Below are 23,678 nucleotides of genomic sequence, written 5' to 3' on the forward strand. Positions count from 1 at the left end.
GTGGATCTGCAACAATAGCACAAGTGCGGAAAGTGGTTTGCAACAATTTCACAAGAACGAAGAGTGGTTTTGCAACACTAACACAACTGCAAAAAGTGGTTTTCAACACTGACACAAGTGCAAAAATTGGTTTTTCAACACTGGCACAAGTGAGAAGTGGTAAATCAACACGAGCACAAGCACGAGAAGTGGTTTTCAACTCTGGCACGAGTGCGAAAAGTCATTTCAACACTGACACAAGTGTGGAAAGTGGTTTTGCAACACCAGTGCAAGTGCGGAATGTGGCTTTCAACAGTAACACAAGCACGATAAGTGGTATTTAAACAATGGAACGAGTGCAAAAAGTGCTTTTCAACACGAGGACACGTGTGGAAAGTGGTTTTCAACACTTCCACAAGAACGAAGAGTGGTTTTTCAACACTAACACAACTGCAAAAAGTGGTTTTCATCACTGACACAAGTGTGGAACGTGGTTTGGCAACACCATTGCAAGTGCGGAAAGTGTTTTTCAACACCAACAAAATGCGAAAAGTGGTATTTCAACAATAACACAACTGCGAAAAGTGGTTTTGCAACACGATCACAATTGAGACAAGTGGTTAATCAACAATAACACAATGCAAAAAGTGGTATTTCAACAGTGGCATGACTGCGAAAAGTGGTTGTGCAATATTAACACAACTGCGAAAGGTGGTTATCAACACTGTCACGAGTGCGGAAAGTGGTTTTTCAACATTAACACGAGTGCGGAAAGAGGATTTTCAACAATAACACAAGTGCAGAAAGTGGTTATTCAACACAAGTGCGAAAAGTGGTTTTGCAACACAAACACAAGCACGATAAGTTGTTTTCAACACTGGCATGAGTGCGAAAAGTCGTTTTGCAACAGTGCGGAAAGTGGTTATCAACACTGAAACAAGTCAGAAAAGTGGTTATTCAACACTAACACAACTGCAAAAAGTGGTTTTGCAACACGAACACAAGTGAGACAAGTGGTTACTCAACAATAACACAATGCAAAAAGTCGTATTTCAACACTGGCATGTGTGCAAAAAGTCGTTGTGCAATACTAACACAACTGCGAAAGTTGGTTATCAACACTGTCACGAGTGTGGAAAGTTGTTTTTCAACATTAACACGAGTGCGGAAAGAAGATTTTCAACACTGGCACAAGTGACACAAGTGGTAATTCAACACTCACACAAGTACGAGAAGTGGTTTTCAACACTGGCATGAATGCAAAATGTCATTTCAACACTGACACAAGTGTGGAAAGTGGTTTTCAACACTTCCACAAGAACGAAGAGTGGTTTTTCAACACTAACACAACTGCAAAAAGTGGATTTCAACACTGACACAAGTGCAAAAAATTGGTTTTTCAACACTGGCACAAGTGAGACACGTGGTAATTCAACACGAACACAAACACGAGAAGTGGTTTTCAACTCTGGCACGAGTGCGAAAAGTCATTTCAACACTGACACAAGTGTGGAAAGTGGTTTTGCAACACAAACACAAGTGCGGAAACTGGTTTGGCAACACTAGTGCAAGTGCGGAAAGTGGTTTTCAACAGCAACACGATGCGAAAAGTGGTATTTCAACAATGGCACGAGTGCAAAAAGTGCTTTTCAACACGAGCACAAGTGTGGAAAGTGGTTTTCAACCCTTCCACAAGAACGAAGAGTGGTTTTTCAACACTAACACAACTGCAAAAAGTGGTTTTCAACACTGACACAAGTTCGGAACGTGGTTTGGCAACACTTTTGCAAGTGCGGAAAGTGGTTTTCAACACCAACACAATGCAAAAAGTGGTATTTCAACAATGGCATGAGAGCGAAAAGTGGTTGTGGAACAATAACATAAGTACGGAAAGTGGTTACTCAACACCAACACAACTGCGAAAAGTGGTTTTTCAACACGAACACAAGTGAGACAAGTGGTTACTCAACAATAACGCAATGCAAAAAGTAGTATTTCAACACTGGCATGCGTAAAGTCGTTGTGCAATACTAACACAACTGCGAAAGGTGGTTATCAACACTGGCATGAATGCGAAAAGTCATTTCAACACTGACACAAGTGCAGAAAGTGGTTTTCAACACTTCCACAAGAACGAAGGGTGTTTTTTCAAAACGAACACAATGCGAAAAGTGGTATTTCAACCGTGGCATGAGTGCAAAAAGTCGTTGTGCAACAATAACATAAGTGCGGAAAGCGGTTCTTCAACACGAACACAAGTGCGGAAGGTGGTTTTCAACACTGGCACGAGTGCGAAACGTCATTTCAACACTGACACAAGTGTGGAAATTGGTTTTGTAACACAAACACAAGTGCGGAAAGTGGTATGGCAACACTAGTGCAAGTGCGGAAAGTGGTTTTCAACAGTAACACGATGCGAAAAGTGGTATTTCAACAATGGCACGAGTGCAAAAAGTGCTTTTCAAAACGAGCACGTGTGGAAAGTGGTTTTCAACACTTCCCCAAGAACGAAGAGTGGTTTTTCAACACTAACACAACTGCAAAAAGTGGTTTTCAACACTGACCCAAGTGCAGAACGTGGTTTGGCAACACTATTGCAAGTGCGAAAAGTGCTTTTTCAACACGACCACAAGTGAGAAGTGGTTACTCAACAATAACACAATGCAAAAAGTAGTATTTCAACACTGGCATGTGTGCAAAAAGTCGTTGTGCAATACTAACACAACTGCGAAAGGTGGTTATCAACACTGGCATGAATGCGAAAAGTCATTTCAAAACTGACACAAGTGCGGAAAGTGGTTTTCAACACTTCCACAAGAACGAAGAGTGGTTTTCAACACCAACACAATGCGAAAAGTAGTATTTCAACACTCGCATGCGTGCAAAATGTCATTGTGCAACAACAACATAAGTGCGTAAAGTGCTTATTCAACACTAACACAAGTGCGGAAACTGGTTTTCAATATTGAAACAAGTGAGACAAGTGGTTATTCAACACTAACACAATGCGCAATGTGGTATTTCAACACTGGCACGAGTGCAAAAAGTGCTTTTCAACATGAGCACAAGTGTGGAAAGTGTTTATACCACTAAGAGGAGTGCGAAAAGTGGTTTTGCAACACGAGTGCAAGTGCGGAAAGTGGTTTTTAATGCCAGCACAAGTGCGGAAAGTGGTTCTGCAACAATAGCACAAGTGCAGAAAGTGGTTTTCAACATTGAAACAAGTGAGACAAGTGGTTATTCAACACTGATACAAAAGCGAAAATAGATTTTTCTACACTAACACAAATGCAAAAATTGGTTTTTCAACACTGGCACAAGTGAGACAAGTGGTAATTCAACACTAACAAAAGCACGAGAAGTAGTTTTCAACACTGGCATGATTGCGAAAAGTCATTTCAACACTGACACAAGTGTGGAAAGTGGTTTTGCAACACAAACACAAGTGCGGAAAGTGGTTTGGCAACACTAGTGCAAGTTCAGGAGGTGGTTTTCAACAGTAACACAATGCGAAAAGTGGAATTTCAACAATGGCACAAGTGCAAAAAGTGCTTTTCAACACGAGCACAAGTGTGGAAAGTGGTTTTCAACACTTCCACAAGAATGAAGAGTGGTTTTCATCACTTACACAAGTGTGGAACGAGGTTTGGCAACACCATTGCAAGTGCGGAAAGTGTTTTTCAACACCAACAAAATGCGAAAAGTGGTATTTCAACAATGGCATGTGTGTAAAACGTGCTTTTCAACACGAGCACAAGCGTGGAAAGTGTTTATACCACTAAGAGAAGTGCGAAAAGTGGTTTTGCAACAAAAGTGCAAGTGCGGAAAGTGGTTTTTAATGCCAGCACAAGTGCGGAAAGTGGATCTGCAACAATAGCACAAGTTTGGAAAGTGTATATTCCACGAAGAGGAGTGTGCGAAAAGTGGTTTTGCAACACGAGTGCAAGTGCGGAAAGTGGTTTCTAATGCCAGCACAAGTGCGGAAAGTGGTTCTGCAACACTTTCACAAGAACGAAGAGTGGTTTTGCAGCACTAACACAACTGCAAAAAGTGGTTTTCAACACTGACCCAAGTGCGGAACGTGGTTTGGCAACACTATTGCAAGTGCGGAAAGTGGTTATTCAACACTAACACCACTGCGAAAAGTGCTTTTTCAACACGACCACAAGTGAGAAGTGGTTACTCAACAATAACACAATGCAAAAAGTAGTATTTCAACACTGGCATGTGTGCAAAAAGTCGTTGTGCAATACTAACACAACTGCGAAAGGTGGTTATCAACACTGTCACGAGTGCGGAAAGTGGTTTTTCAACATTAACATGAGTGCGGAAAGAGGATTTTCAACACTAACACAAGTGCAGAAAGTGGTATTTCAACACTGGCACAAGTGACACAAGTGGTAATTCAACACTCACACAAGTACGAGAAGTGGTTTTCAACACTGGCATGAATGCAAAATGTCATTTCAACTCTGACACAAGTGCGTAAAGTGGTTTTCAACACTTCCACAAGAACGAAGAGTGGTTTTTCAACACTAACACAACTGCAAAAAGTGGTTTTCATCACTGACACAAGTGCGGAACGTGGTTTGGCAACACCATTGCAAGTGCGGAAAGTGTTTTTCAACACCAACAAAATGCGAAAAGTGGTATTTCAACAATAACACAACTGCGAAACGTGGTTTTGCAACACGAACACAATTGAGACAAGTGGTTACTCAACAATAACACAATGCAAAAAGTGGTATTCCAACAGTGGCATGAGTGTGAAAAGTGGTTGTGCAACAATAACATAAGCACGATAAGTTGTTTTCAACACTGGCTTGAGTGAGAAAAGTCGTTTTGCAACAATAACTCAAGTTCGGAAAGTGGTTTTCAACACTGAAACAAGTCAGAAAAGTGGTTATTCAACACAAACACAACTGCGAAAAGTGGTTTTGCAACACGAACACAATTGAAAGAAGTGGTTACTCAACAATAGCACAATGCAGAAAGTAGTATTTCAAGACTAGCATGTGTGCAAAAAGTCATTGTGCAATACTAATACAACTGCGATAGGTGGTTTTCAACACTATCACGAGTGCGGAAAGTGGTTTTTTAACACTGGCACAAGTGACACAAGTGGTAATTCAACACTCACACTAGTACGAGAAGTGGTTTCCAACACTGGCGTGAATGCAAAAAGTCATTTCAACACTGACACAAGTTCGGAACGTGGTTTGGCAACACTTTTGCAAGTGCGGAAAGTGGTTTTCAACACCAACACAATGCAAAAAGTGGTATTTCAACAATGGCATGAGAGCGAAAAGTGGTTCTGGAACAATCACATAAGTACGGAAAGTGGTTACTCAACACCAACACAACTGCGAAAAGTGGTTTTTCAACACGAACACAACTGAGACAAGTGGTTACTCAACAATAACACCATGCAAAAAGTAGTATTTCAACACTGGCATGAGTAAAGTCGTTGTGCAATACTAACACATCTGCGAAAGGTGGTTATCAACACTGGCATGAATGCGAAAAGTCATTTCAACACTGACACAAGTGCAGAAAGTGGTTTTCAACACTTCCACAAGAACGAAGAGTGGTTTTTCAAAACGAAGACAATGCGAAAAGTGGTATTTCAACACTGGCATGAGTGCAAAAGGTCGTTGTGCAACAATAACATAAGTGCGGAAAGCGGTTATTCAACACTAACACAAGTGCGGAAACTGGTTTTCAACATTGAAACAAGTGAGACAAGTGGTTATTCAACACTAACACAATGCGAAGTGTGGTATTTCAACACTGGCAGGAGTGCAAAAAGTGTTTTTCAATACGAGCACAAGTGTGGAAAGTGGTTTTTAATGCCAGCACAAGTGCGAAAAGTGGTTCTGCAACAATAGCACAAGTGTGGAAAGTGTTTATTCCACGAAGAGGAGTGTGCGAAAAGTGGTTTTGCAACACTCGCGCAAGTGCGGAAAGTGGTTTCTAATGCCAACACAAGTGCGGAAAGTGGTTCTGCAACAATAACACAAGTGCAGAAAGTGGATTTGCAACAATTTCACAGGAATGAAGAGTGGTTTTGCAACACCAACACAACTGCATAAAGTGGTTTTCAACACTGACACAAGTGCAAAAATTGGTTTTTCAACACTGGCACAAGTGAGAAGTGGTAATTCAACACGAACACACGCACGAGAAGTGGTTTTCAACTCTGGCATGAGTGCGAAAAGTCATTTCAACACTGACACAAGTGTGGAAAGTGGTTTTGCAACACAAACACAAGTGCGGAAAGTGGTTTGGCAACACTAGTGCAAGTGCGGAATGTGGCTTTCAACAGTAACACAAGCACGATAAGTGGTATTTAAACAATGGAACGAGTGCAAAAAGTGCTTTTCAACACGAGGACACGTGTGGAAAGTGGTTTTCAACACTTCCACAAGAACGAAGAGTGGTTTTTCAACACTAACACAACTGCAAAAAGTGGTTTTCATCACTGTCACAAGTGCGGAACGTGGTTTGGCAACAGCATTGCAAGTGCGGAAAGTGTTTTTCAACACCAACAAAATGCGAAAAGTGGTGTTTCAACAATAACACAACTGCGAAAAGTGGTTTTGCAACACGAACACAATTGAGACAAGTGGTTACTCAACAATAACACAATGCAAAAAGTGGTATTTCAACAGTGGCATGATTGCGAAAAGTGGTTGTGCAACAATAACATAAGTGCAGAAAGTGGTTATTCAACACAAGTGCGAAAAGTGGTTTTGCAACACAAACACAAGCACGATAAGTTGTTTTCAACACTGGCATGAGTGCGAAAAGTCGTTTTGCAACAGTGCGGAAAGTGGTTATCAACACTGAAACAAGTGAGACAAGTGGTTACTCAACAATAACACAATGCAAAAAGTCGTATTTCAACACTGCCATGTGTGCAAAAAGTCGTTGTGCAATACTAACACAACTGCGAAAGGTGGTTATCAACACTGTCACGAGTGTGGAAAGTTGTTTTTCAACATTAACACGAGTGCGGAAAGAGGATTTTCAACACTGGCACAAGTGACACAAGTGGTAATTCAACACTCACACAAGTACGAGAAGTGGTTTTCAACACTGGCATGAATGCAAAATGTCATTTCAACACTGACACAAGTGCGGAAAGTGGTTTTCAACACTTCCACAAGAACGAAGAGTGGTTTTTCAACACTAACACAACTGGAAAAAGTGGTTTTCAACACTGACACAAGTGCAACTAGAACGGGCACTCGGTAGAGCGCATACCTTCGCCGCAGCTACTGTTCTGTACTTGGCATGGGAGTGTAGGGAACAGAACAGTGAACAGTTTGGTGCTGATTTCATGCAAATCGGATAAGAATTGACCGAGTTATGACAAAAAACGCACATTTTGCAAGGTCGTGACCCCCCTGACCTTTGACCCGATTGCTCCCAAAATCTAATCAAATGTGTCCCGTATAATAACCAATCATCCCACCAAATTTCATGCAATTCGGTTGAATACTTTTTGAGTTATGCGAATAACATACACACACACACACACACAGACATACAAATAAATACACAGCGATCAAAACATAACCTTCCGCTTTTGCGAAGGTAAAAATTGGTTTTTCCAACACTGGCACAAGTGGGACAAGTGGTAATTCAACACGAACACAAGCAGGAGAAGTGGTTTTCAACTCTGGCACGAGTGCGAAAAGTCATTTCAACACTGACACAAGTGTGGAACGTGGTTTTGCAACACAAACAAAAGTGCGGAAAGTGGTTTGGCAACACTAGTGCAAGTGCGGAATATGGTTTTCAACAGTAACACAAGCATGAGAAGTGGTATTTCAACAATGGCACGAGTGCAAAAAGTACTTTTCAACACGAGGACACGTGTGGAAAGTGGTTTTCAACACTTCCACAAGAACGAAGAGTGGTTTTTCAACACTAACACAACTGCAAAAAGTGGTTTTCATCACTGTCACAAGTGCAGAACGTGGTTTGGCAACACCATTGCAAGTGCGGAAAGTGTTTTTCAACACCAACAAAATGCGAAAAGTGGTATTTCAACAATAACACAACTGCGAAAAGTGGTTTTGCAACACGAACACAATTGAGAAAAGTGGTTACTCAACAATAACACAATGCAAAAAGTGGTATTTCAACAGTGGCATGAGTGCGAAAAGTGGTTGTGCAACAATAACATAAGTGCAGAATGTGGTTATTCAACACAAGTGCGAAAAGTGGTTTTGCAACACAAACACAAGCACGATAAGTTGTTTTCAACACTGGCATGAGTGCGAAAAGTCGTTTTTCAACAGTGTGGAAAGTGGTTATCAACACTGAAGCAAGTCAGAAAAGTGGTTATTCAACACTAACACAACTGCAAAAAGTAGTTTTGCAACACGAACACAAGTGAGACAAGTGGATACTCAACAATAACACAATGCAAAAAGTAGTATTTCAACACTGGCATGTGTGCAAAAAGTCGTTGTGCAATACTAACACAAGTGAGACACGTGGTAATTCAACACGAACACAAGCACGAGAAGTGGTTTTCAACTCTGGCACGAGTGGGAAAAGTCATTTCAACACTGACACAACTGCGAAAAGTGGTTTTTCAACACGAACACAACTGAGACAAGTGGTTACTCAACAATAACACAATGCAAAAAGTAGTATTCCAACACTGGCATGAGTAAAGTCGTTGTGCAATATTAACACAACTGCGAAAGGTGGTTATCAACACTGGCATGAATGCGAAAAGTCATTTCAACACTGACACAAGTGCGGAAAGTGGTTTTCAACACTTCCACAAGAACGAAGAGTGGTTTTTCAAAACTAACGCAATGCGAAAAGTGGTATTTCAACACTGGCACAAGTGACACAAGTGATAATTCAACACACACACAAGGGCGGAAACTGGTTTTCAACATTGAAACAAGTGAGACAAGTGGTTATTCAACACTAACACAATGCGAAGTGTTGTATTTCAACACTGGCCCGAGTGCAAAAAGTGCTTTTCAACACGAGCACAAGTGTGGAAAGTGGTTTTTAATGCCAGCACAAGTGCGAAAAGTGGTTCTGCAACAATAGCACAAGTGTGGAAAGTGTTTATTCCACGAAGAGGAGTGTGCGAAAAGTGGTTTTGCAACACTCGCGCAAGTGCGGAAAGTGGTTTCTAATGCCAGCACAAGTGCGGAAAGTGGATCTGCAACAATAGCACAAGTGCGGAAAGTGTTTTTTCCACACTAATACAAGTGCAAAAGTGGTTTCCTGCACCAACAGAAGTGCGAAAAGTGGTTTCTCAACACTATCACAAGTGCAAAAAGTGTTTTTTCCACACTAGTAGAAGTGCAAAAGTGGTTTCCTGAACGAACACAAGTGCGAAAAGTGGTTTTTCAACACTAACACAAGTGCGAAAAGTGGTTTTTCAACACTAACACAAGTGCGAAAAGTGGTTTTTCAACACTATCACAAGTGCAAAAAGTGTTTTTTCCACACTAATACAAGTGCAAAAGTGGTTTCCTGCACCAACACAAGTGCGAAAAGTGGTTTTTCAACACTAACACATGTGCGAAAAGTGGTTTTTCAACACTATCACAAGTGCATAAAGTGTTTTTTCCACACTAATACAAGTGCAAAAGTGGTTTCCTGCACCAACACAAGTGCGAAAAGTGGTTTTTCAACACTAACACAAGTGCGAAAAGTGGTTTTTCAACACTAACACAAGTGCGAAAAGTGTTTTTTCAACACTAACACAAGTGTGAAAAGTGGTTTTTCCACACTAATACAGGTGCAAAAGTGGTTTCCTGCACCAACACAAGTGCGAAAAGTGGTTTTTCAACACTAACACAAGTGCGAAAAGTGGTTTTTCAACACTATCACAAGTGCAAAAAGTGTTTTTTCCACACTAATACAAGTGCAAAAGTGGTTTCCTGCACCAACACAATTGCGAAAAGTTGTTTTTCAACACTAACACAAGTGCGAAAAGTGGTTTTTCAACACTAACACAAGTGCGAAAAGTGGTTTTTCAACACTAACACAAGTGCGAAAAGTGGTTTTCCACACTAATACAAGTGCAAAAGTGGTTTCCTACACCAACACAATTGCGAAAAGTTGTTTTTCAACACTAACACAAGTGCGAAAAGTGGTTTTTCAACACTAACACAAGTGCGAAAATTGGTTTTTCAACACTAACACAAGTGCGAAAATTGGTTTTTCAACAATAACACAAGTGCGAAAAGTGGTTTTTCCACACTAATACAAGTGCAAAAGTGGTTTCCTGCACCAACACAAGTGCGAAAACTGGTTTTTCAACACTAACACAAGTGCAAAAAGTGTTTTTTCCACACTAATACAAGTGCAAAAGTGGTTTCCTGCACCAACACAAGTGCGAAAAGTGTTTTTTCAACACTAACACAAGTGCGAAAAGTGGTTTTTCAACACTATCACAAGTGCAAAAAGTGTTTTTTCCACACTAATACAAGTGCAAAAGTGGTTTCCTGCACCAATACAAGTGCGAAAAGTGGTTTTTCAACACTAACACAAGTGCGAAAAGTGGTTTTTCAACACTAACACAAGTGCGAAAAGTGGTTTTTCGACACCAATACAAGTGCAAAAGTGGTTTCCTGCACCAACACAAGTGGGAAAAGTGGATTTTCAAAACTAACACAAGTGTGAAAAGTGGTTTTTCAACACTATCACAAGTGCAAAAAGTGTTTTTTCCACACTAACACAAGTGCAAAAGTGGTTTCCTGCACCAACACAAGTGCGAAAAGTGGTTTTTCAACACTAACACAAGTGCGAAAAGTGAATTTCAACACTATTACAAGTGCAAAAAGTGTTTTTTCCACACTAATACAAGTGCAAAAGTGGTTTCCTGCACCAACACAAGTGCGAAAAGTGGTTTTTCACTTTTCACGAAAAGTGGTTTCTCAACACTATCACAAGTGCAAAAAGTGTTTTTTCCACACTAATACAAGTGCGAAAAGTGGTTTCCTGAACGAATACAAGTGCGAAAAGTGGTTTTTCCACAATAACACAATGCAAAAAGTGGTATTCCAACAGTGGCATGAGTGTGAAAAGTGGTTGTGCAACAATAACATAAGTGCAGCAAGTGGTTATTCAACACAAGTGCGAAAAGTGGTTTTGCAACACAAACACAAGCACGATAAGTTGTTTTCAACACTGGCTTGAGTGAGAAAAGTCGTTTTGCAACAATAACTCAAGTTCGGAAAGTGGTTTTCAACACTGAAACAAGTCAGAAAAGTGGTTATTCAACACAAACACAACTGCGAAAAGTGGTTTTGCAACACGAACACAATTGAAAGAAGTGGTTACTCAACAATAGCACAATGCAGAAAGTAGTATTTCAAGACTAGCATGTGTGCAAAAAGTCATTGTGCAATACTAATACAACTGCGATAGGTGGTTTTCAACACTATCACGAGTGCGGAAAGTGTTTTTTTAACACTGGCACAAGTGACACAAGTGGTAATTCAACACTCACACTAGTACGAGAAGTGGTTTCCAACACTGGCGTGAATGCAAAAAGTCATTTCAACACTGACACAAGTTCGGAACGTGGTTTGGCAACACTTTTGCAAGTGCGGAAAGTGGTTTTCAACACCAACACAATGCAAAAAGTGGTATTTCAACAATGGCATGAGAGCGAAAAGTGGTTGTGGAACAATAACATAAGGACGGAAAGTGGTTACTCAACACCAACACAACTGCGAAAAGTGGTTTTTCAACATGAACACAAGTGAGACAAGTGGTTACTCAACAATAACACAATGCAAAAAGTCGTATTTCAACACTGCCATGTGTGCAAAAAGTCGTTGTGCAATACTAACACAACTGCGAAAGGTGGTTATCAACACTGTCACGAGTGTGGAAAGTTGTTTTTCAACATTAACACGAGTGCGGAAAGAGGATTTTCAACACTGGCACAAGTGACACAAGTGGTAATTCAACACTCACACAAGTACGAGAAGTGGTTTTCAACACTGGCATGAATGCAAAATGTCATTTCAACACTGACACAAGTGCGGAAAGTGGTTTTCAACACTTCCACAAGAACGAAGAGTGGTTTTTCAACACTAACACAACTGCAAAAAGTGGTTTTCAACACTGACACAAGTGCAACTAGAACGGGCACTCGGTAGAGCGCATACCTTCGCCGCAGCTACTGTTCTGTACTTGGCATGGGAGTGTAGGGAACAGAACAGTGAACAGTTTGGTGCTGATTTCATGCAAATCGGATAAGAATTGACCGAGTTATGACAAAAAACGCACATTTTGCAAGGTCGTGACCCCCCTGACCTTTGACCCGATTGCTCCCAAAATCTAATCAAATGTGTCCCGTATAATAACCAATCATCCCACCAAATTTCATGCAATTCGGTTGAATACTTTTTGAGTTATGCGAATAACATACACACACACACACACACAGACATACAAATAAATACACAGCGATCAAAACATAACCTTCCGCTTTTGCGAAGGTAAAAATTGGTTTTTCCAACACTGGCACAAGTGGGACAAGTGGTAATTCAACACGAACACAAGCACGAGAAGTGGTTTTCAACTCTGGCACGAGTGCGAAAAGTCATTTCAACACTGACACAAGTGTGGAACGTGGTTTTGCAACACAAACAAAAGTGCGGAAAGTGGTTTGGCAACACTAGTGCAAGTGCGGAATATGGTTTTCAACAGTAACACAAGCATGAGAAGTGGTATTTCAACAATGGCACGAGTGCAAAAAGTACTTTTCAACACGAGGACACGTGTGGAAAGTGGTTTTCAACACTTCCACAAGAACGAAGAGTGGTTTTTCAACACTAACACAACTGCAAAAAGTGGTTTTCATCACTGTCACAAGTGCGGAACGTGGTTTGGCAACACCATTGCAAGTGCGGAAAGTGTTTTTCAACACCAACAAAATGCGAAAAGTGGTATTTCAACAATAACACAACTGCGAAAAGTGGTTTTGCAACACGAACACAATTGAGAAAAGTGGTTACTCAACAATAACACAATGCAAAAAGTGGTATTTCAACAGTGGCATGAGTGCGAAAAGTGGTTGTGCAACAATAACATAAGTGCAGAATGTGGTTATTCAACACAAGTGCGAAAAGTGGTTTTGCAACACAAACACAAGCACGATAAGTTGTTTTCAACACTGGCATGAGTGCGAAAAGTCGTTTTTCAACAGTGCGGAAAGTGGTTATCAACACTGAAGCAAGTCAGAAAAGTGGTTATTCAACACTAACACAACTGCAAAAAGTAGTTTTGCAACACGAACACAAGTGAGACAAGTGGATACTCAACAATAACACAATGCAAAAAGTAGTATTTCAACACTGGCATGTGTGCAAAAAGTCGTTGTGCAATACTAACACAAGTGAGACACGTGGTAATTCAACACGAACACAAGCACGAGAAGTGGTTTTCAACTCTGGCACGAGTGGGAAAAGTCATTTCAACACTGACACAACTGCGAAAAGTGGTTTTTCAACACGAACACAACTGAGACAAGTGGTTACTCAACAATAACACAATGCAAAAAGTAGTATTCCAACACTGGCATGAGTAAAGTCGTTGTGCAATATTAACACAACTGCGAAAGGTGGTTATCAACACTGGCATGAATGCGAAAAGTCATTTCAACACTGACACAAGTGCGGAAAGTGGTTTTCAACACTTCCACAAGAACGAAGAGTGGTTTTTCAAAACTAACGCAATGCGAAAAGTGGTATTTCAACACTGGCACAAGTGACACAAGTGATAATTCAACACACACACAAGGGCGGAAACTGGTTTTCAACATTGAAACAAGTGAGACAAGTGGTTATTCAACACTAACACAATGCGAAGTGTTGTATTTCAACACTGGCCCGAGTGCAAAAAGTGCTTTTCAACACGAGCACAAGTGTGGAAAGTGGTTTTTAATGCCAGCACAAGTGCGAAAAGTGGTTCTGCAACAATAGCACAAGTGTGGAAAGTGTTTATTCCACGAAGAGGAGTGTGCGAAAAGTGGTTTTGCAACACTCGCGCAAGTGCGGAAAGTGGTTTCTAATGCCAGCACAAGTGCGGAAAGTGGATCTGCAACAATAGCACAAGTGCGGAAAGTGTTTTTTCCACACTAATACAAGTGCAAAAGTGGTTTCCTGCACCAACAGAAGTGCGAAAAGTGGTTTCTCAACACTATCACAAGTGCAAAAAGTGTTTTTTCCACACTAGTACAAGTGCAAAAGTGGTTTCCTGAACGAACACAAGTGCGAAAAGTGGTTTTTCAACACTAACACAAGTGCGAAAAGTGGTTTTTCAACACTAACACAAGTGCGAAAAGTGGTTTTTCAACACTATCACAAGTGCAAAAAGTGTTTTTTCCACACTAATACAAGTGCAAAAGTGGTTTCCTGCACCAACACAAGTGCGAAAAGTGGTTTTTCAACACTAACACAAGTGCGAAAAGTGGTTTTTCAACACTATCACAAGTGCATAAAGTGTTTTTTCCACACTAATACAAGTGCAAAAGTGGTTTCCTGCACCAACACAAGTGCGAAAAGTGGTTTTTCAACACTAACACAAGTGCGAAAAGTGGTTTTTCAACACTAACACAAGTGCGAAAAGTGTTTTTTCAACACTAACACAAGTGTGAAAAGTGGTTTTTCCACACTAATACAGGTGCAAAAGTGGTTTCCTGCACCAACACAAGTGCGAAAAGTGGTTTTTCAACACTAACACAAGTGCGAAAAGTGGTTTTTCAACACTATCACAAGTGCAAAAAGTGTTTTTTCCACACTAATACAAGTGCAAAAGTGGTTTCCTGCACCAACACAATTGCGAAAAGTTGTTTTTCAACACTAACACAAGTGCGAAAAGTGGTTTTTCAACACTAACACAAGTGCGAAAAGTGGTTTTTCAACACTAACACAAGTGCGAAAAGTGGTTTTTCCACACTAATACAAGTGCAAAAGTGGTTTCCTGCACCAACACAATTGCGAAAAGTTGTTTTTCAACACTAACACAAGTGCGAAAAGTGGTTTTTCAACACTAACACAAGTGCGAAAATTGGTTTTTCAACACTAACACAAGTGCGAAAATTGGTTTTTCAACAATAACACAAGTGCGAAAAGTGGTTTTTCCACACTAATACAAGTGCAAAAGTGGTTTCCTGCACCAACACAAGTGCGAAAAGTGTTTTTTCAACACTAACACAAGTGCGAAAAGTGGTTTTTCAACACTATCACAAGTGCAAAAAGTGTTTTTTCCACACTAATACAAGTGCAAAAGTGGTTTCCTGCACCAATACAAGTGCGAAAAGTGGTTTTTCAACACTAACACAAGTGCGAAAAGTGGTTTTTCAACACTAACACAAGTGCGAAAAGTGGTTTTTCGACACCAATACAAGTGCAAAAGTGGTTTCCTGCACCAACACAAGTGGGAAAAGTGGATTTTCAAAACTAACACAAGTGTGAAAAGTGGTTTTTCAACACTATCACAAGTGCAAAAAGTGTTTTTTCCACACTAACACAAGTGCAAAAGTGGTTTCCTGCACCAACACAAGTGCGAAAAGTGGTTTTTCAACACTAACACAAGTGCGAAAAGTGAATTTCAACACTATTACAAGTGCAAAAAGTGTTTTTTCCACACTAATACAAGTGCAAAAGTGGTTTCCTGCACCAACACAAGTGCGAAAAGTGGTTTTTCACTTTTCACGAAAAGTGGTTTCTCAACACTATCACAAGTGCAAAAAGTGTTTTTTCCACACTAATACAAGTGCGAAAAGTGGTTTCCTGAACGAATACAAGTGCGAAAAGTGGTTTTTCCACAATAACACAATGCAAAAAGTGGTATTCCAACAGTGGCATGAGTGTGAAAAGTGGTTGTGCAACAATAACATAAGTGCAGCAAGTGGTTATTCAACACAAGTGCGAAAAGTGGTTTTGCAACACAAACACAAGCACGATAAGTTGTTTTCAACACTGGCTTGAGTGAGAAAAGTCGTTTTGCAACAATAACTCAAGTTCGGAAAGTGGTTTTCAACACTGAAACAAGTCAGAAAAGTGGTTATTCAACACAAACACAACTGCGAAAAGTGGTTTTGCAACACGAACACAATTGAAAGAAGTGGTTACTCAACAATAGCACAATGCAGAAAGTAGTATTTCAAGACTAGCATGTGTGCAAAAAGTCATTGTGCAATACTAATACAACTGCGATAGGTGGTTTTCAACACTATCACGAGTGCGGAAAGTGTTTTTTTAACACTGGCACAAGTGACACAAGTGGTAATTCAACACTCACACTAGTACGAGAAGTGGTTTCCAACACTGGCGTGAATGCAAAAAGTCATTTCAACACTGACACAAGTTCGGAACGTGGTTTGGCAACACTTTTGCAAGTGCGGAAAGTGGTTTTCAACACCAACACAATGCAAAAAGTGGTATTTCAACAATGGCATGAGAGCGAAAAGTGGTTGTGGAACAATAACATAAGGACGGAAAGTGGTTACTCAACACCAACACAACTGCGAAAAGTGGTTTTTCAACATGAACACAAGTGAGACAAGTGGTTACTCAACAATAACACAATGCAAAAAGTCGTATTTCAACACTGCCATGTGTGCAAAAAGTCGTTGTGCAATACTAACACAACTGCGAAAGGTGGTTATCAACACTGTCACGAGTGTGGAAAGTTGTTTTTCAACATTAACACGAGTGCGGAAAGAGGATTTTCAACACTGGCACAAGTGACACAAGTGGTAATTCAACACTCACACAAGTACGAGAAGTGGTTTTCAACACTGGCATGAATGCAAAATGTCATTTCAACACTGACACAAGTGCGGAAAGTGGTTTTCAACACTTCCACAAGAACGAAGAGTGGTTTTTCAACACTAACACAACTGCAAAAAGTGGTTTTCAACACTGACACAAGTGCAACTAGAACGGGCACTCGGTAGAGCGCATACCTTCGCCGCAGCTACTGTTCTGTACTTGGCATGGGAGTGTAGGGAACAGAACAGTGAACAGTTTGGTGCTGATTTCATGCAAATCGGATAAGAATTGACCGAGTTATGACAAAAAACGCACATTTTGCAAGGTCGTGACCCCCCTGACCTTTGACCCGATTGCTCCCAAAATCTAATCAAATGTGTCCCGTATAATAACCAATCATCCCACCAAATTTCATGCAATTCGGTTGAATACTTTTTGAGTTATGCGAATAACATACACACACACACACACACAGACATACAAATAAATACACAGCGATCAAAACATAACCTTCCGCTTTTGCGAAGGTAAAAATTGGTTTTTCCAACACTGGCACAAGTGGGACAAGTGGTAATTCAACACGAACACAAGCACGAGAAGTGGTTTTCAACTCTGGCACGAGTGCGAAAAGTCATTTCAACACTGACACAAGTGTGGAACGTGGTTTTGCAACACAAACAAAAGTGCGGAAAGTGGTTTGGCAACACTAGTGCAAGTGCGGAATATGGTTTTCAACAGTAACACAAGCATGAGAAGTGGTATTTCAACAATGGCACGAGTGCAAAAAGTACTTTTCAACACGAGGACACGTGTGGAAAGTGGTTTTCAACACTTCCACAAGAACGAAGAGTGGTTTTTCAACACTAACACAACTGCAAAAAGTGGTTTTCATCACTGTCACAAGTGCGGAACGTGGTTTGGCAACACCATTGCAAGTGCGGAAAGTGTTTTTCAACACCAACAAAATGCGAAAAGTGGTATTTCAACAATAACACAACTGCGAAAAGTGGTTTTGCAACACGAACACAATTGAGAAAAGTGGTTACTCAACAATAACACAATGCAAAAAGTGGTATTTCAACAGTGGCATGAGTGCGAAAAGTGGTTGTGCAACAATAACATAAGTGCAGAATGTGGTTATTCAACACAAGTGCGAAAAGTGGTTTTGCAACACAAACACAAGCACGATAAGTTGTTTTCAACACTGGCATGAGTGCGAAAAGTCGTTTTTCAACAGTGCGGAAAGTGGTTATCAACACTGAAGCAAGTCAGAAAAGTGGTTATTCAACACTAACACAACTGCAAAAAGTAGTTTTGCAACACGAACACAAGTGAGACAAGTGGATACTCAACAATAACACAATGCAAAAAGTAGTATTTCAACACTGGCATGTGTGCAAAAAGTCGTTGTGCAATACTAACACAAGTGAGACACGTGGTAATTCAACACGAACACAAGCACGAGAAGTGGTTTTCAACTCTGGCACGAGTGGGAAAAGTCATTTCAACACTGACACAACTGCGAAAAGTGGTTTTTCAACACGAACACAACTGAGACAAGTGGTTACTCAACAATAACACAATGCAAAAAGTAGTATTCCAACACTGGCATGAGTAAAGTCGTTGTGCAATATTAACACAACTGCGAAAGGTGGTTATCAACACTGGCATGAATGCGAAAAGTCATTTCAACACTGACACAAGTGCGGAAAGTGGTTTTCAACACTTCCACAAGAACGAAGAGTGGTTTTTCAAAACTAACGCAATGCGAAAAGTGGTATTTCAACACTGGCACAAGTGACACAAGTGATAATTCAACACACACACAAGGGCGGAAACTGGTTTTCAACATTGAAACAAGTGAGACAAGTGGTTATTCAACACTAACACAATGCGAAGTGTTGTATTTCAACACTGGCCCGAGTGCAAAAAGTGCTTTTCAACACGAGCACAAGTGTGGAAAGTGGTTTTTAATGCCAGCACAAGTGCGAAAAGTGGTTCTGCAACAATAGCACAAGTGTGGAAAGTGTTTATTCCACGAAGAGGAGTGTGCGAAAAGTGGTTTTGCAACACTCGCGCAAGTGCGGAAAGTGGTTTCTAATGCCAGCACAAGTGCGGAAAGTGGATCTGCAACAATAGCACAAGTGCGGAAAGTGTTTTTTCCACACTAATACAAGTGCAAAAGTGGTTTCCTGCACCAACAGAAGTGCGAAAAGTGGTTTCTCAACACTATCACAAGTGCAAAAAGTGTTTTTTCCACACTAGTACAAGTGCAAAAGTGGTTTCCTGAACGAACACAAGTGCGAAAAGTGGTTTTTCAACACTAACACAAGTGCGAAAAGTGGTTTTTCAACACTAACACAAGTGCGAAAAGTGGTTTTTCAACACTATCACAAGTGCAAAAAGTGTTTTTTCCACACTAATACAAGTGCAAAAGTGGTTTCCTGCACCAACACAAGTGCGAAAAGTGGTTTTTCAACACTAACACAAGTGCGAAAAGTGGTTTTTCAACACTATCACAAGTGCATAAAGTGTTTTTTCCACACTAATACAAGTGCAAAAGTGGTTTCCTGCACCAACACAAGTGCGAAAAGTGGTTTTTCAACACTAACACAAGTGCGAAAAGTGGTTTTTCAACACTAACACAAGTGCGAAAAGTGTTTTTTCAACACTAACACAAGTGTGAAAAGTGGTTTTTCCACACTAATACAGGTGCAAAAGTGGTTTCCTGCACCAACACAAGTGCGAAAAGTGGTTTTTCAACACTAACACAAGTGCGAAAAGTGGTTTTTCAACACTAACACAAGTGCGAAAATTGGTTTTTCAACAATAACACAAGTGCGAAAAGTGGTTTTTCCACACTAATACAAGTGCAAAAGTGGTTTCCTGCACCAACACAAGTGCGAAAACTGGTTTTTCAACACTAACACAAGTGCAAAAAGTGTTTTTTCCACACTAATACAAGTGCAAAAGTGGTTTCCTGCACCAACACAAGTGCGAAAAGTGTTTTTTCAACACTAACACAAGTGCGAAAAGTGGTTTTTCAACACTATCACAAGTGCAAAAAGTGTTTTTTCCACACTAATACAAGTGCAAAAGTGGTTTCCTGCACCAATACAAGTGCGAAAAGTGGTTTTTCAACACTAACACAAGTGCGAAAAGTGGTTTTTCAACACTAACACAAGTGCGAAAAGTGGTTTTTCGACACCAATACAAGTGCAAAAGTGGTTTCCTGCACCAACACAAGTGGGAAAAGTGGATTTTCAAAACTAACACAAGTGTGAAAAGTGGTTTTTCAACACTATCACAAGTGCAAAAAGTGTTTTTTCCACACTAACACAAGTGCAAAAGTGGTTTCCTGCACCAACACAAGTGCGAAAAGTGGTTTTTCAACACTAACACAAGTGCGAAAAGTGAATTTCAACACTATTACAAGTGCAAAAAGTGTTTTTTCCACACTAATACAAGTGCAAAAGTGGTTTCCTGCACCAACACAAGTGCGAAAAGTGGTTTTTCACTTTTCACGAAAAGTGGTTTCTCAACACTATCACAAGTGCAAAAAGTGTTTTTTCCACACTAATACAAGTGCGAAAAGTGGTTTCCTGAACGAATACAAGTGCGAAAAGTGGTTTTTCCACAATAACACAATGCAAAAAGTGGTATTCCAACAGTGGCATGAGTGTGAAAAGTGGTTGTGCAACAATAACATAAGTGCAGCAAGTGGTTATTCAACACAAGTGCGAAAAGTGGTTTTGCAACACAAACACAAGCACGATAAGTTGTTTTCAACACTGGCTTGAGTGAGAAAAGTCGTTTTGCAACAATAACTCAAGTTCGGAAAGTGGTTTTCAACACTGAAACAAGTCAGAAAAGTGGTTATTCAACACAAACACAACTGCGAAAAGTGGTTTTGCAACACGAACACAATTGAAAGAAGTGGTTACTCAACAATAGCACAATGCAGAAAGTAGTATTTCAAGACTAGCATGTGTGCAAAAAGTCATTGTGCAATACTAATACAACTGCGATAGGTGGTTTTCAACACTATCACGAGTGCGGAAAGTGTTTTTTTAACACTGGCACAAGTGACACAAGTGGTAATTCAACACTCACACTAGTACGAGAAGTGGTTTCCAACACTGGCGTGAATGCAAAAAGTCATTTCAACACTGACACAAGTTCGGAACGTGGTTTTGGCAACACTTTTGCAAGTGCGGAAAGTGGTTTTCAACACCAACACAATGCAAAAAGTGGTATTTCAACAATGGCATGAGAGCGAAAAGTGGTTGTGGAACAATAACATAAGGACGGAAAGTGGTTACTCAACACCAACACAACTGCGAAAAGTGGTTTTTCAACATGAACACAAGTGAGACAAGTGGTTACTCAACAATAACACAATGCAAAAAGTCGTATTTCAACACTGCCATGTGTGCAAAAAGTCGTTGTGCAATACTAACACAACTGCGAAAGGTGGTTATCAACACTGTCACGAGTGTGGAAAGTTGTTTTTCAACATTAACACGAGTGCGGAAAGAGGATTTTCAACACTGGCACAAGTGACACAAGTGGTAATTCAACACTCACACAAGTACGAGAAGTGGTTTTCAACACTGGCATGAATGCAAAATGTCATTTCAACACTGACACAAGTGCGGAAAGTGGTTTTCAACACTTCCACAAGAACGAAGAGTGGTTTTTCAACACTAACACAACTGCAAAAAGTGGTTTTCAACACTGACACAAGTGCAACTAGAACGGGCACTCGGTAGAGCGCATACCTTCGCCGCAGCTACTGTTCTGTACTTGGCATGGGAGTGTAGGGAACAGAACAGTGAACAGTTTGGTGCTGATTTCATGCAAATCGGATAAGAATTGACCGAGTTATGACAAAAAACGCACATTTTGCAAGGTCGTGACCCCCCTGACCTTTGACCCGATTGCTCCCAAAATCTAATCAAATGTGTCCCGTATAATAACCAATCATCCCACCAAATTTCATGCAATTCGGTTGAATACTTTTTGAGTTATGCGAATAACATACACACACACACACACACAGACATACAAATAAATACACAGCGATCAAAACATAACCTTCCGCTTTTGCGAAGGTAAAAATTGGTTTTTCCAACACTGGCACAAGTGGGACAAGTGGTAATTCAACACGAACACAAGCACGAGAAGTGGTTTTCAACTCTGGCACGAGTGCGAAAAGTCATTTCAACACTGACACAAGTGTGGAACGTGGTTTTGCAACACAAACAAAAGTGCGGAAAGTGGTTTGGCAACACTAGTGCAAGTGCGGAATATGGTTTTCAACAGTAACACAAGCATGAGAAGTGGTATTTCAACAATGGCACGAGTGCAAAAAGTACTTTTCAACACGAGGACACGTGTGGAAAGTGGTTTTCAACACTTCCACAAGAACGAAGAGTGGTTTTTCAACACTAACACAACTGCAAAAAGTGGTTTTCATCACTGTCACAAGTGCGGAACGTGGTTTGGCAACACCATTGCAAGTGCGGAAAGTGTTTTTCAACACCAACAAAATGCGAAAAGTGGTATTTCAACAATAACACAACTGCGAAAAGTGGTTTTGCAACACGAACACAATTGAGAAAAGTGGTTACTCAACAATAACACAATGCAAAAAGTGGTATTTCAACAGTGGCATGAGTGCGAAAAGTGGTTGTGCAACAATAACATAAGTGCAGAATGTGGTTATTCAACACAAGTGCGAAAAGTGGTTTTGCAACACAAACACAAGCACGATAAGTTGTTTTCAACACTGGCATGAGTGCGAAAAGTCGTTTTTCAACAGTGCGGAAAGTGGTTATCAACACTGAAGCAAGTCAGAAAAGTGGTTATTCAACACTAACACAACTGCAAAAAGTAGTTTTGCAACACGAACACAAGTGAGACAAGTGGATACTCAACAATAACACAATGCAAAAAGTAGTATTTCAACACTGGCATGTGTGCAAAAAGTCGTTGTGCAATACTAACACAAGTGAGACACGTGGTAATTCAACACGAACACAAGCACGAGAAGTGGTTTTCAACTCTGGCACGAGTGGGAAAAGTCATTTCAACACTGACACAACTGCGAAAAGTGGTTTTTCAACACGAACACAACTGAGACAAGTGGTTACTCAACAATAACACAATGCAAAAAGTAGTATTCCAACACTGGCATGAGTAAAGTCGTTGTGCAATATTAACACAACTGCGAAAGGTGGTTATCAACACTGGCATGAATGCGAAAAGTCATTTCAACACTGACACAAGTGCGGAAAGTGGTTTTCAACACTTCCACAAGAACGAAGAGTGGTTTTTCAAAACTAACGCAATGCGAAAAGTGGTATTTCAACACTGGCACAAGTGACACAAGTGATAATTCAACACACACACAAGGGCGGAAACTGGTTTTCAACATTGAAACAAGTGAGACAAGTGGTTATTCAACACTAACACAATGCGAAGTGTTGTATTTCAACACTGGCCCGAGTGCAAAAAGTGCTTTTCAACACGAGCACAAGTGTGGAAAGTGGTTTTTAATGCCAGCACAAGTGCGAAAAGTGGTTCTGCAACAATAGCACAAGTGTGGAAAGTGTTTATTCCACGAAGAGGAGTGTGCGAAAAGTGGTTTTGCAACACTCGCGCAAGTGCGGAAAGTGGTTTCTAATGCCAGCACAAGTGCGGAAAGTGGATCTGCAACAATAGCACAAGTGCGGAAAGTGTTTTTTCCACACTAATACAAGTGCAAAAGTGGTTTCCTGCACCAACAGAAGTGCGAAAAGTGGTTTCTCAACACTATCACAAGTGCAAAAAGTGTTTTTTCCACACTAGTACAAGTGCAAAAGTGGTTTCCTGAACGAACACAAGTGCGAAAAGTGGTTTTTCAACACTAACACA

Source organism: Myxine glutinosa, chromosome 3 (assembly GCF_964187855.1).
Source record: "Myxine glutinosa chromosome 3, kmMyxGlut1.1, whole genome shotgun sequence".
Lineage (NCBI taxonomy): Eukaryota > Metazoa > Chordata > Myxini > Myxiniformes > Myxinidae > Myxine > Myxine glutinosa.